General features: G+C 41.2%; 1 protein-coding gene across 2 annotated transcripts in view; it reads left to right on the forward strand.

Moving 5' to 3' along the window:
• Positions 1-15,000, forward strand: part of LOC132845494 (rho GTPase-activating protein 21-like) — a 76,522-nt gene that overhangs the window by 3,060 nt on the left and 58,462 nt on the right. Inside the window, exon 1 of one of the 2 annotated variants that reach the window (XM_060869495.1) lies at positions 9,913-10,041. The exons of the other annotated variant lie outside the window; for it this stretch is intronic. The gene's annotated coding sequence lies outside the window, so the exon portion shown is untranslated. Of the gene's footprint in view, positions 1-9,912; positions 10,042-15,000 lie in introns of those variants that run through there. 2 annotated transcript variants of the gene reach the window in all.

Raw genomic sequence — 15,000 nt, forward strand, 5'->3', positions numbered from 1 at the left:
ACACACACACACACACACACATTGGAGTAGGAACTTCGAGCCTGCTGTTATTTTGTTTGTCTGTAACTCGGTGTGTTAATCAGTTTGTGAGGTCACTTGAGGTCATCCTGATTGTGTGTTACGGAAGTTAAAATCTAACTGATTATGTTTTATTTATTTATTTATTTATTTATCTATCTATCTATCTATCTATCTATCTATCTATCTATTTATTTATTTATGTAACTTTTCCAGTTTGTGTGTTCAGATCACTAGCGATACTAACGCTATGATCTAATGTTGTGTATCTGATATGACTGGAATTTTGAATATCAGATCATTTGTATGCGAGAATTCATGGTATAATTCACATCCTGTGGAAGACTGAAGTGTGTATTCAAGAAATAAAATGAACGCATTAACACACAAAAGCAGACAGGGTTTTATGTTAAGACGTCATTTCGTTTCAAACTTTCATTACAACTGAAACAAAACAGAAAAGAATAAAAGCAAAAGCAGTCAGTGTTTGTGTTCCACCTTAGACAGCTGGAAAGAAGATAATTCTAGTGTATCATGTAATTGTAAATGTATAAATATAATAGAATAGAATAAAATAAAATGTACCATGAAGTAACATAAGAACTCCATCATGTGGTAAATTAGACACTTTCTTCCAATTAGAACTATTTTTTAAACTAAGTACCATTAATTATTCTTCAGAACTCTTAAAGAATAATTATTTTTTAAGTGTGTGTGTGTTTGTGTGTTTGTGTGTGTGTGTTTGTTTGTGTGTGTTTGTGTGTGTGTTTGTGTGTGTTTGTTTGTGTGTGTGTTTGTGTGTGTGTGTGTTTGTTTGTGTGTGTGTGTGTGTTTGTGTGTGTGTTTGTGAGTGTGTGTTTGTGTGTTTGTTTGTGTGTGTTTGTGTGTGTGTGTTTGTTTGTGTGTGTTTGTGTGTGTGTTTGTGTGTGTGTGTTTGTTTGTGTGTGTGTGTTTGTGTGTGTGTTTGTGTGTGTGTTTGTGAGTGTGTGTTTGTGTGTGTTTGTTTGTGTGTTTGTTTGTGTGTGTTTGTGTGTGTGTTTGTGTGTGTGTGTTTGTGTGTGTGTTTGTGAGTGTGTGTTTGTGTGTGTTTGTTTGTGTGTGTGTTTGTGTGTGTGTGTTTGTTTGTGTGTGTTTGTGTGTGTTTGTGTGTGTGTGTTTGTGTGTGTGTGTGTGTTTGTGTGTGTGTGTGTTTGTTTGTGTGTGTTTGTTTGTGTGTGTGTTTGTGTGTGTGTTTGTGTGTGTGTTTGTGTGTTTGTGTTTGTGTGTGTGTTTGTGTGAGTTTGTGTTTGTGTGTGTGTGTTTGTGTTTGTGTGTGTGTGTTTGTGTTTGTGTGTTTGTTTGTGTGTGTGTTTGTTTGTGTGTGTGTTTGTTTGTGTGTGTTTGTGTTTGTGTGTGTGTGTTTGTGTGTGTTTGTTTGTGTGTGTGTTTGTGTGTGTGTGTTTGTGTGTGTGTGTTTGTTTGTGTTTGTGTGTGTGTGTTTGTGTGTGTTTGTGTGTGTGTGTTTGTGTGTGTGTTTGTGTGTTTGTGTGTGTGTTTGTTTGTGTGTGTTTGTGTGTGTGTGTTTGTGTGTGTGTTTGTGTGTTTGTGTGTTTGTGTGTGTTTGTGTGTGTGTTTGTTTGTGTGTGTTTGTGTGTGTTTGTGTGTGTGTGTGTGTTTGTATGTGTGTTTGTGAGTGTGTGTTTGTGTGTGTGTTTGTGTGTGTGTTTGTGTGTGTGTGTTTGTTTGTGTGTGTGTTTGTGTGTGTGTGTGTTTGTATGTGTGTTTGTGTGTGTGTGTTTGTGTGTGTGTTTGTGTGTTTGTGTGTTTGTGTGTGTGTGTGTGTTTGTGTGTGTGTGTTTGTTTGTGTGTGTGTTTGTGTGTGTGTTTGTGTGTGTGTGTGTGTGTTTGTGTGTGTGTTTGTGTCAATGAACGCGGGATAAAAACGGACCCAAATGCAGGACAGCTTAACAGAAACAGGGATTTAATAACTAAAAGACACAAAACAGGACACAGACAAAACCAGACATGAAGACAATTACAGAAGACAATAACAGGAGACAATAGGATTCCGCGCTGCACGAAGCAACGCAGCTCAATTAAATAATACAAATAATCATTATACACAAGGGACAGGTGTGCAGAGGCGGGGCAGAAAAGACAAGGGCGGGGCAGACACGTGAACATGAAACATAAACAAAAGGCACATGGCCAAAGTCCAGGCAGAGTCCTGACAGTTTGTGTGTGTGTTTGTGTGTTTGTGTTTGTGTGTGTGTTTGTTTGTGTGTGTGTTTGTGTGTGTTTGTTTGTGTGTGTGTTTGTGTGTGTGTGTTTGTGTGTGTGTTTGTTTGTGTGTGTGTTTGTATGTGTGTGTTTGTGTGTGTGTGTTTGTGTGTGTGTGTTTGTTTGTGTGTGTGTTTATGTGTGTGTGTTTGTGTGTGTGTTTGTGTGTTTGTGTGTTTGTGTGTGTGTGTTTGTGTGTGTGTTTGTTTGTTTGTGTGTGTGTTTGTGTTTGTGTGTGTGTGTTTGTTTGTGTGTGTATTAACTGGGTTAGTGAGTTATTTTCTCTTAGCTCTTGAAGCCATTGAATTGGATTGATTATTGCAGGTTCTTATGAAAACCCTGTAGTAGGCTTCCGTAAGTTTTCACCCCCTTGAACTGTTCCATATTTTGTAGGGTTACTAATAATCTGGAAATGAAGCATGGTGGTGGTAGAGTCATGGTTTTAATGTCGTCCTAATTGAGATGATACCTTATAAATCAATGCACAATTTTCTAAATCATCACAGTTTGGAAACTTAAATACAAATTGCATTGCGTACAAAATAAAAAGAAATAAATATTTTGTTAGGTGAAATGGCGAGTGGTTGTCTGTTGTGTCAGGGCCTTGACCGCGCCCATGTTTGGAGTGTATCAGCTGCTTTCTGCTCACTTCATCACACATCCAGAGGTTTAATTGAGGAGGCTGATTGCCTTCATGACACTGATGAATCCGGCAGATCGATGTTTCCCTGGAGGACTGAAGCTCCTGCTTTATGTCAGGCCAGTAGAGCAAAGCGAAGGGGGGTGGACTAGGGGTAGACTGGGGTAGATGAGGGTAGACGAGGGGTAGACGTCCCGTCGCTCCGTCCATCTGCTGTGCTGAAGTCTGTAGGGACTTGACGCTTCAGGGAGAACGAGAAGGTGGAGAAAATGTGCTGAGTGTGTCACAGGATCCGTGATGCTGCTCTTTGTTACCGTGTGACTGTGGGAGGAGGAGGTGGGGGTGGGGATCTGGGTGGGGCCATGTACAGTAGTGCTGGAGTGAATGTTTTGGCACCTTATTATTCGGTTCAGTTCATTTCAACCCACAGGGAATTACAAAGCAGCTTACAGAACAGATTTTTAATGCTTTTTTAAAACATTTTGTAATAAAATATAAAAATGAATTCAGTTTAATTCAGAATTCTTTATTAGTATGACCATTATAGTATTTACAAAACATTCAAATTCTTTCCATGTAAAAATTAAAGAGACAGAAAAGGAGAAAAACAAAAAACAACAAAATACTATTGCACTTAAATACTTTTGGAAAAAAGAATAAATCAGCTTCACATTTCCCAACTACTTAAACCAACTACTACTTCGATAGATAGATAGATAGATAGATAGATAGATAGATAGACAGACAGACAGACAGACAGACAGACAGATAGATAGATAGACAGATAGACAGATAGATAGATAGACAGACAGACAGACAGACAGACAGATAGATAGATAGATAGATAGATAGATAGATAGACAGACAGACAGACAGACAGACAGACAGACAGACAGACAGACAGACAGACAGATAGATAGATAGATAGATAGATAGATGGGTCTCAGGTGTTAGTCATTAAGGAGTCAGTGTGTTACTGTGTGAGTGAAATATGACGTGTCACTGCAGTATAAATGAAGCTTAACGACAGATTCGGTTGTTTTTGTCTTGACTCCATGTGAGACGTTCTAATAAACACCAGCTGAGAGAAACAGTAGAAACGCCACAGCTGATGAAGTGAAAACTCTCCCTTATCGTCTCAGATCCTGCTGTCCTGACAACACAAACCTCTCAGATCAGACTACATCAGACCAGATGATCAGACAGATTAGATGAACTGTGCTTAAGTCTCATCCAGTTTAATAAGCTTTAATAATATCACAGTTATATTACGACATTTTAACAACCATGTTTTTATTTTAAATTAAGGACAAAAATAACAAGAAGAGAAAAACAAATCTCTCTCGTCCCCTCCGTCCGGACTGTCAGAGCTCTCAGTAGGTGTGGAGGGTAATTAAAGCCCAGCTGCTCCTGGTCATTAAGAGAAACCCCCCTACAGCCATCACACACACACACACACACATGCACACACACACACACACACACACACACACACACATGAACACACACATGCACACACACACATGCGCACACACTCACACACACACACACACACATGCACACACACACACACACACACACACACACACACACATGAACACACACATGCACACACACTCACACACGCACACACACACATGCACACACACACACACACACACGCACACTCACACACATGCACACACACACACACACACGCACACTCACACACATGCACACACACATGCACACACACACATGCACACACACACATACACAAACACACACGCACACACACACACACATGCACACACACTCATACGCACACTCACACACACACACACACAGGCACACACACACACGCAGACTCATACACGAACACACACATGCACACACACGCGCACACACATATGCACACACACATGCACACACATACACACACACACATGCACACACACTCACACGCACACTCACACACGCACACACACACATGCACACATACACACACACGCAGACTCATACACGCACACACACACACACACACACGCAGACTCATACACGCACACACACACATGCACACACACGCAGACTCATACACGCACACACATGCACACACACATGCAGACTCATACACGCACACACACACATGCACACACACACACATACACGCACACAGTTTTATTCACTGAAAGTTTAATTATGTAAATAATTGTCATCTTTTGATTTTGAACATCAGTCACTTATTGTTGTCACTTCCATTATCACAGCTATTAACAGCCATTCAGCCACTTTTTATGATCTCTTTTTAAATTAATAACACGTTAGAAAAGTACATTACAAATAAAAGCTCTGACACTGGAGACTCCTTCCGTACTTATCCCTAGGAATGAGGTGTTACAGTAACGCTCAGTTATGAGGCTCAGCGTGTTAATATAAAGCCAATATAAAGCCTCACACCTTTGGCTCATCCTGTTTCAGTAGCTCTGTATTTAAACTCTCGTCCTCGGGTCTCTCCTGGTGCTCAGGTCGTGCTCACAACTGCTCTATTTATCCAGCATCAGTCCATATGAGTGAGAGGAGCAGAATTCTTTTCAGTGAGGCATGAAGGCCAAAAACTGATCCTGTTATGCTGGAAAATTGGATGTGTGTAACCACAGGCCATGTGTTCAGCAGAGAGGGAGAGAGAGAGAGAGAGAGAGAGAGAGAGGGAGAGGGAGAGAAGGAGGGAGGGGGGAGGGAGAGAGAGAGAAGGAGGGAGAGAAGGAGAGAGGGAGAGAGAGAGAGAAGGAGAGAGGGGGGAGTGAGAGAAAGAAGGAGGGAGAAAGAGAGAGAGAGAGAGAGAGAGAGAGAGAGAGAGAGAGGAACTCATATCAAGATAGTCCTGGTCAAGACAGGTGTGGTTGTTCAGCTGCAGGTTTTTTCATATTATTATTGAATATTATTATTAATAATAATCTCTCTCACATCCCCCCCATATTATTATTAATGATAATATCAACATGAATAATAATAATAATAATAATAATAATAATAATAATAATAATAACACCTTTCTTATTGTTCATGTTTTCATAGACTGATTTTCATACAAATGTCTTGTGATGGTTTTGGGGCGGAGTTTATACAAACATTAGCCCCGCCCTTTCATGTGTTTTAATTAAGAGCTTCGTTAGTTAAAGTTCTTATTATAATACAATAACAATAATAATAATAATATCAGAAATAAAATGTAAATATTCAAGGCCACAGAAGTCTGACAGAGAGGATGACTGAGTGTGACCCCTGGATGACCTCAAATGAACTTTGTGACCTGAATAACGTTCTGTATCGATGCTAATCAATTTACAATGCTAAAGCTGAACTGGCTAGTGGCTGTGTGTGTTTCTGTGTGTGTTTCTGTGTGTGTGTGTGTGTGTGTGTGTGTGTGTGTGTGTGTGTGTGTTCTGTAAAGGGAAACTTGAATTCCGTCCTCATGTGGAATTCCTGCCACTTGAAGGTCACTTATTCATAGTTGCCAAGAAACAGCGTGGTGGCATGTGCTCTGTTATCTGGTACACCGTGTCTCTGCTTAAGCTTCTTCCTGTGTGTGTGTGTGTGTGTGTGTGTGTGTGTGTGTGTGTGTGTGTGTTCACATTTCTGACAGAAATCCAAAAATCGTCTTATTTGTTCCGGCACTTGTGTGTTGTGCCACCGGACAGAAGGAAGCCGCAGCCTTGTGTGAATTTTTGTCTTATTTCGGTTCATTTCGGTGTTTATTTTTATCTAGCCTAGCGTAGCCTAGCGTAGCCTAGCCTAGCCTCCAGCTCTATTCTTAGTCCGTTAGCTCTGATTGTCTGTAAGAGTTAACAGACTCTGCTTGAATCACTAGAGATGATAAACCTCAGCAAAATTCCACGGTAATTCCCAACATCCGACCGTGTTCACGTTAGCCTGAGTGTTATCAGCTCTGCTGTGTCCGAGCTGCTTCCTGTTGGTCTCTGCGCTGGCACTGACCGAGCGGCTTGTTTTATTCTAAACGAGTTTGTGAATGAAAGAATGATGGAGACGGAGAAGGAGAGCCACATGATTAGCCTCATCATGTCTCTAGGATTCATTCATTCATTGATTTTCTACCGCTTATCCGAACTACCTCGGGTCACGGGGAGCCTGTGCCTATCTCAGGCGTCATCGGGCATCAAGGCAGGATACACCCTGGACGGAGTGCCAACCCATCACAGGGCACACACACACACACACTCTCATTCACTCACACAATCACACACTATGGACAATTTTCCAGAGATGCCAATCAACCTACCATGCATGTCTTTGGACCGGGGGAGGAAACCGGAGTACCTGGAGGAAACCCCTGAGGCACGGGGAGAACATGCAAACTCCACACACACAAGGCAGAGGCGAGAATCGAACCCCCAACCCTGGAGGTGTGAGGAGAACGTGCTAACCACTAAGCCACCACGCCCCCCCCCAGGATTCAAATAAATGATAAATTGCTGATTTCAGAATTCACCAAGAGCGTGAAGTAATCCCAGCGGATAAGCCGAGAGCAAGCAGAACAACACGAGTGCGAACACTTACAATATTTACAGCAGTTTCTCTGGAGCGTTTCTACTTTTCTGCTTTTTCAGCCCGACAGTGTACAGACCCAAAGACTCAGCTGATTTATGGAAGCAGAATTTTCCAAACTTTATACGTTTAGCTCTGCTACTCATCTTTCCTCCAATAAACACAGGATTCTGGAAAGATTGATGTGTTTTAAACTCCTATGGGATGTTTTCAGTTAGCATCTGATCAGTTTGAATGAATTTCTGGCCACAAGTCTGAAAACAAAATTGTAATTTATTTGTATTTTAATTTCTATATATTTTTGTGCCACAAAAACTGCATTAAAAAAGTGTCAAAAAATCAAAGGAGCTAGAATTTTAACCCCAATATTATAAATATGCAATTTTTAAACAACCATAAAACAAACTCCCTGCTCCCCCACCCCTTCCCCTCCCACTGATACACTAGTGGCACTGGAGATAAACACAACATGCTAATGGACAGGAAAAATTCTCTTAAAACTGACTGTGAAGAGAGAGAGAGTGTGTGTGTGTGTTTGTGTGTGTGTGTGTGAGTTTGTGTGTGTGTGTGTGTTTGTAGTTTGTGTGTGTGTGTTTGTGTGTGTGTGTGTGTTTGTGTGTGTGTGTGTTTGTGGTTTGTGTGTGCTTGTGTGTGTGTGTGTGTGTGTGTGTGTGTGTGTGTGTTTGTGTGTGTTCTCATTCAGTATGAAAACTCAGGACTTTATGAGATGCAGACAGCTGTTAAAACACACACACACACACACACACACACACACACACACACACAAACTAGCTGGTTTATGCTATCTGATTCCTGATACATTTCCTGTATCAGTTTATTTATCCTGGTGATTCCTCATATGGGAAATTTGTAAACCTCAGTAAAATGTTCCAGGTTCAAAAATAAGCATGTTTAAATCACACACTTTTAATATTTATAATACATTTATTTATAGTTCATACCATTAAAATTTAGCTTTGACAAAATAATTTTGAAGCAACTTCATAGGATGTAATAAATATTTTTTATGCACAAAATATTAAATGAAATAAATAAAATAAACATTTTAAACAAATTTAGATGGAAGCTGGTCATCAGTCAGTATGTTTCTTTCATGTTAACTTTAAAACATTTAGATAAACTTTTGCCTCGGCTGCTTTACAGTCTAAAGTGTCTATAAGTCTTATAGTTTAAAGTGCTAGCTAGTAAATGCACAGTCATGTAGCACGTGATATCGTTAATAAACAGTTGTTTCCTCTCTGATTTGCGGTGTCTGTCTTTCCACTGGAGTTGAATTGTTATTATTAACTGTTTTTAAAACCTGCGTGTCCATAAAACGATCACCTGACATCGATACACGCTAAATGATCCCACTAGTAAAAACCATATAAAATATCAATATCATGCTAATGTCTGACACTTCCCTCTGACTCACCTCTTTGACTCAAGTCTCTGACTCACCTCTTTGTCTCACCTTCCTGACTCTCACCTCTCTGACCCACCGTTCTGACTTTCCTCCCTGACTCACCTCTCTGACTCACTGTTCTGACTGTTCTCTCTGACTTTCCTCCCTGACTCACCTCTCTGACTCTCTCTCCTGACTCCTCTCTCTGAATCACCTCTCTGACTCACCTCTCTGACTCACTGTTCTGACTGTTCTCTCTGACATTTCTCTCTGACTCACCTCTTTGACTCAAGTCTCTGACTCACCACTTTGACTCACCTACCTGACTCCCACCTCTCTGACCCACCTTTCTGACTTTCATCCCTGACTCACCTCTCTGACTCTCCTGTCTGACCCTTCTCTCTGAATCTCTGACTCTACTTCCTGACTCTTCTCTCTGACCCACCTCTCTAACTGTTCTCTCTGACATTTCTCCCTGACTCTCCTCTCTGACTCTCCCTCATGACTCTTCTCTCTGACTCACCTCTCTGACCTTTCTCTCTGACTCACCTCTCTAACTGTTCTCTCTGACTCACCTATCTCACTTTCCTCTCTGACTCTTCTCTCTGACTCTAATCCTTGACTTGCCTCTGTGATTGATCTTTTTTCACGTTTCATGATGTCTTTCATGCTCTGTCACACTAATACTTGGCATCTGGCTTTATTAAATATGCATTGGACCTCCTCTGGTTGATTAGCATCACACTGTAACTCTGCAGCGTTGCCAGATTGGACAGAGTTCCCTATTAGTTAAAAAAAAAAAAATCACATATTTATACTTTTTCCCCTTTTTACTAATAATTAAAAAAATATCTTACACATCTCAGATCATTCTTTTAATAGAGCATGAAATTAATATTTAATCTTATTTATAACTGTATACATCATAATATTAAATAAAGTCAGTAGCATAACATTTATTAGTCAAAGTGTGTGTGTGTTTGTGTGTGTGTGTGTGTGTGTGTGTGTATTTTCATTTCTGGTTTGTTAAGTGTGCCTGCATCCATCTTACTCTTTCTGCTACATCAGAGAGAGAGAGAGAGAGAGAGAGAGAGAGAGCGAGAGAGAGACGAAGAGAGAGGGCGAGAGAGGGAGAGAAAGACACAGAGGGACAAAGAGAGAGGGAGAGAGGTTTCAGGTGTGTAGCTTCCTCGTCTTCTCACTTGTCTTGTGTTATTAGCATGGAGTCACAGATGCAGAGAGTCGTTGCTGCAGGGTGCCGGAGTGCCTACAGGACCTGCGGATGAACAGACACACACACACACACACACACACACACACACACACACACACACTCTGATGCGGATTGAGTTGGGGTGACGTGGTGTGATCGTACACACTTACCATGGCTCACCTCGGGATGCTGGGCTGCATGGTGAACCGCAACTCGTCTGTCAAAAACCTGATCTGTGACCTTTATTGCGCCTTCAATACACAGGTGTGTGTGTGTGTGTGCCTGTGTGGGAGTGTGTGTGAGTCTGTGTGTGAGTGTGCATGATAGAGAGAGAGTCTGTATGTGTATACATTCAGTCATATACTGTTTCGTATCTTACGTGTTTCGTAATGTATAATATGTACCATATACTTTGGTTGTAGTAATCGTGTGTGTGTGTGTGTGTGTGTGTGTGTGTGTGTGAGTGAGTGAGTGAGTGTGTGTGTGAGTGAGTGTGTGTGTGTGTGTGTCCATACATTTGAGTTGTGCTGTAATACTGCAGTGTGGCAGAGAGATGCTGAATTAACATTTTTTTAGTAACATGCTGATATTTATGTTTCTGTGATGAGAAAAATGTGTGAATTAATGAATCAGAAAAGAGCCTCAGCTAAAAAGACATATATAATAAATGCTGTAGATGAGCAGACTGTTGGAATGGTCAGTCAGTTGATCAGTCAGTATATGAGTCAGTACTGACTGACTACTGAAATGTGAACATGTATTGATTGATCAACTACTGAAATTGCAGCATGTACTAACTGACCAACTACTGAAATATGAGCAGGTACTAACTGACCAATTTCTGAAATGTGAACAGGTACTAACTGACTAACTACTGAAATGTGAACAGGTCCTAACTGACTAACTACTGAAATATAAACAGGAACTGACTGACTAACTACTGAAATTGCAGCATGTACTAACTGACCAACTACTGAAATATGAACAGGAACTGACTGACTAACTACTGAAATTGCAGCATGTACTAACTGACCAACTACTGAAATATGAGCAGGTACTAACTGACCAATTTCTGAAATGTGAACAGGTACTAACTGACTAACTACTGAAATTGCAACATATACTAACTGATCAACTATTGAAATATAAACAGGAACTGACTGACCAATTACTGAAATGTGAACAGGTACTAACTGACTAACTACTGAAATGTATACAGGTACTAACTGACTAACTACTGAAATGTATACAGGTGCTAACTCACCAACTGCTGAAATATGAGCAGGTACTGACTGACTAACTACTGAAATGTAAACAGGAACTGACTGACCAACTACTGAAATGTGAACAGGTACTAACTGAATAACAACTGAAATGTAAACAGGTACTAACTCACCAACTGCTGAAATGTGAACAGGTACTGACTGACTACTGTAACTACTGAAATGTAAACAGGTAATGACTGACTAACTACTGAAATGTGAACAGGAACTGACTGACCAACTACTGAAATGTGAACAGGTACTAACTGACTAACTACTGAAATGTAAACAGGTAATGACTGACTAACTACTGAAATGTGAACAGGAACTGACTGACCTACTACTGAAATGTGAACAGGAACTGACTGACCAACTACTGAAAACTACTACAGTTTTCTCCGGCTTGCTCATTAGGGATAGATGTTAGAGATACATAGTAAATTAATTTTAAATAAAAAAATTTTTTATTCTATTTCCTTACAGAAGAAGAAAATGTGAGGTACTGACTTAGCATCTACTGAAATTTGAACAGGTACTGACTGACCAAATACTGAAATATTAAGATGTACTGACCAAATACTGATTTAATATGATGAGATATAATTGACCCGAAATATGACGTAAATTGTATATTAATGTTTTTCATTTACTTATTAAATTATTTGTGTCTCTGCTGTCCTGTTTGTTATCTCTGTATGTGTGTGTTTGTGTGTTTGTGTGTGTGTGTTTGTGTGTGTGTGTTTGTGTGTGTATGTGTATGTATGTGTGAGTGAAAACGAGAGACAGAAACATTCTCCTGATACCAGTGATATTTATAGAAGTGAAAGTGTTGCATGAATGATGTCTCTCTCTAACTGGCTCGTTTCCCAGAGGCTCAGATGAACATGTGGAGCATGCAGATATATAACACTGGAAATCCTCTGTGCGCGCGCGCGCGTGTGTGTGTGTGTGTGTGTGTGTGTGTGTGTGTGTGTAGTGCCCCAGTTTTCTGTGCCTAAATTCATTAACTTGTGCAGGTTCTTTGGTCTCTGTGTAAGCGAATAGTCTTCTGTAATATTAAACACATTGAGGTCGTAAACGTATAATTCTCCATCACTGAAAATCATGATTCATGAATATGGAGGTGAAAGGTGGGCACATTTGAAATGAGTGTGTGAAGATATTTCTGCTTGTGATTAAATTCTTGAGCTATATCCAAATGCTGTCAGTTCCTCCAGTTGTATTAAAAATCAGTTAAGTTGAACTGTACTAAAAAAATAAACCAGCTAAAATTTTGTGGTGCACTGGAAACTTTAGTAACGTGGTTACAAGCTTGTTTTGGTGGCCTGAGCGTGTGACGCCTCTCTGCCGTGTCTGAAGCTGAGAATGCGTGCACTGTACAGATCCTGTAAAAGACTGCAGCTATTATCCAGCCCACTGTCCTTCGTGCTTTTTCTGGTCCGATCTGCCCCCGAATTTAATTTTAGCCCAGTTGAAGCTGAATGAACTGAATCTCCTTCTGTATCAGCACTGAAAACAGGCTTTGTGTGTGAGCCACAGTGCAGCCTTATAAAATATTCCTGCACCACCACCTGGTCACGAACAGGCGAAGGCAAGGCAGGAGCTCGCTGTCTCGCGGACGAGCCGGAGGCCATCAGGAGAATATGCCATTGTGTGTTCTCGATCCTCGATCGTCTGGCTTAACTCAACATGTAGGCGTGTGTGTTTGTGGGATTTTCACCAAAGAGGATGATGTTAATTATTTATAGTGAATCTGTGGTGAAGATCCCAATTACTGTCGCATCTGGGGACGCCCAGGGGATTCGGACGGGTGGGGGTGATGGCTGGAGGTCTTTGTCTGGAAGTCCTCTATCTTCCACACACACACACACACACACACACACACACACACACCCCTCCAGCAATATGCTTAGACAATTCCTGAGAGTGAGAGTGTGTGATAAGGTGTGGAGAATTAGAAATGATGGTGAAAGCAGCCAAACAAGCAGGTGATCATTCTAACACCAAAGAGTTTGTGTTGAAGCCGGTTTGTGTTTTCTTGGACATGAGTGTTGTTCAGCCTGTATTGTGGTGTGTTGTGTAGGGTTTCGAGAGTCATAGGGGTGTGATGTGTGGGGACATCTTGTGTATGAGTATATTGTGTTGTGGTGAGCTGTGGTGTGTTAGGATGTGACAGGACATGCTAGGTTGTGATGTGTTTGATTGTGTTGGTGTCCTGCACTGAGCCCTGACTCTGACTCAACCACACTGAACACCTCTGGGATGAACTGGAACTGGAGTCTGATCAACATCCTGAACATTAGAGTCTGATCTCACTAATGCTCTTGTAGAATGTGTGAATGAACACAAATCCACACAGACACACTCCAACATCTAGTGGAAAGAGAAGAGAAGAGAAGAGAAGAGAAGAGAAGAGAAGAGAAGAGAAGAGAAGATGTTTGACAAGCACATAGGAGTGTTTGTGATTTTAATCACTGAGCACAAGCACCTGATGAAAATAAGAGCTAGTGCTGGAGAGAAAGAAGTTCATCTGATATTCAGGTTTCTGTCAGTCTCTCTCTCTCTCTTCTTTGTAAAAAAGAAATTCCAGGCCTTTGACCTCCACAATGGTGGCCATTTCCATATGAAAGCATCCATTTGGCAGGATGGAGGGAGCTGCTTCATGGAGAGAGTGCACACTTCAGCCAAGTCGGTTCTGTTTACACACTACAGATCACACTTAGTGAACATACGCCTCTGCTTCAGATACCTCAAAAGTGTGCTAGTGAAACGCTGGGGCACTTCTGAAGTGTGTGTGTGTGTGTGTGTGTGTGTGTGAGAGAGAGAGAAAGAGAGAGCAGAAGGCTGCAGGGTCTCTGAAGAAAAAAAACTGAAAAGACGCAATGCAGGCAGGCTCAGGGGGAGGACCAAGGGGCGGGGCTAAATGCCAGCATCAATGTTTTGAGGGAGGGGTTTTTGACGACTGCGTAACTAAGGGAGACGTGCTGCACGTGTACACACACACAGCATGCACATACAGAGCAGAGGTGGTGTGTTACCATGACAACAGCATTTGGGCAGCAAAGGGTGAAAATGGTGAGAGGCATTATCACAGAGAGAGAGAGAGAGAGAGAGAGAGAGAGAGAGAGAGAGAGAGAAATGAAGAGAAAGGTGGAGAAAAAGAGGTGTAGAGAAAGAACGAAAGGTAATAGATTAGAGTACAAAAAGGGGAAAAGGCACATGAGCATAACATGGATGAAGAGCAGTGAGGAGGAGGAGCTGAAAATCTTCACTGGGCCTTAATTTAACACTGGATTCAAACTAACTGGTCCAGGAACAGTTCACAGGAGCGGTTCAGTAAAAATGACACGAATCTGTATCTCAAATGTAATATGTACATGACACCTTGTAGGTATGTTTGGCCACGCCCCCTTCTCTTCTCCCCACAGGTTTATCCTGCGTTTCTCTCCTCAGTTTATTTAAATGTCCATATAAGCAGATGCCGTCGATCAGCTTTAAATCGTACGACGTTTCAAATGAACGACTTCCGATCCGTAAACGAACAGGACAGAAGTGGGCGGAGTTAGTGTGCAGTGGCCGAGCTGCATTACCGGAAGATTTAACTGAATGTCTCTCAACTCTGAATACAGCTCTGTGTGTACGATCACTACACAACAAACTT

This window comes from Tachysurus vachellii, chromosome 5 (genome assembly GCF_030014155.1).
Source record: "Tachysurus vachellii isolate PV-2020 chromosome 5, HZAU_Pvac_v1, whole genome shotgun sequence".
Taxonomy (NCBI): Eukaryota; Metazoa; Chordata; class Actinopteri; order Siluriformes; family Bagridae; genus Tachysurus; species Tachysurus vachellii.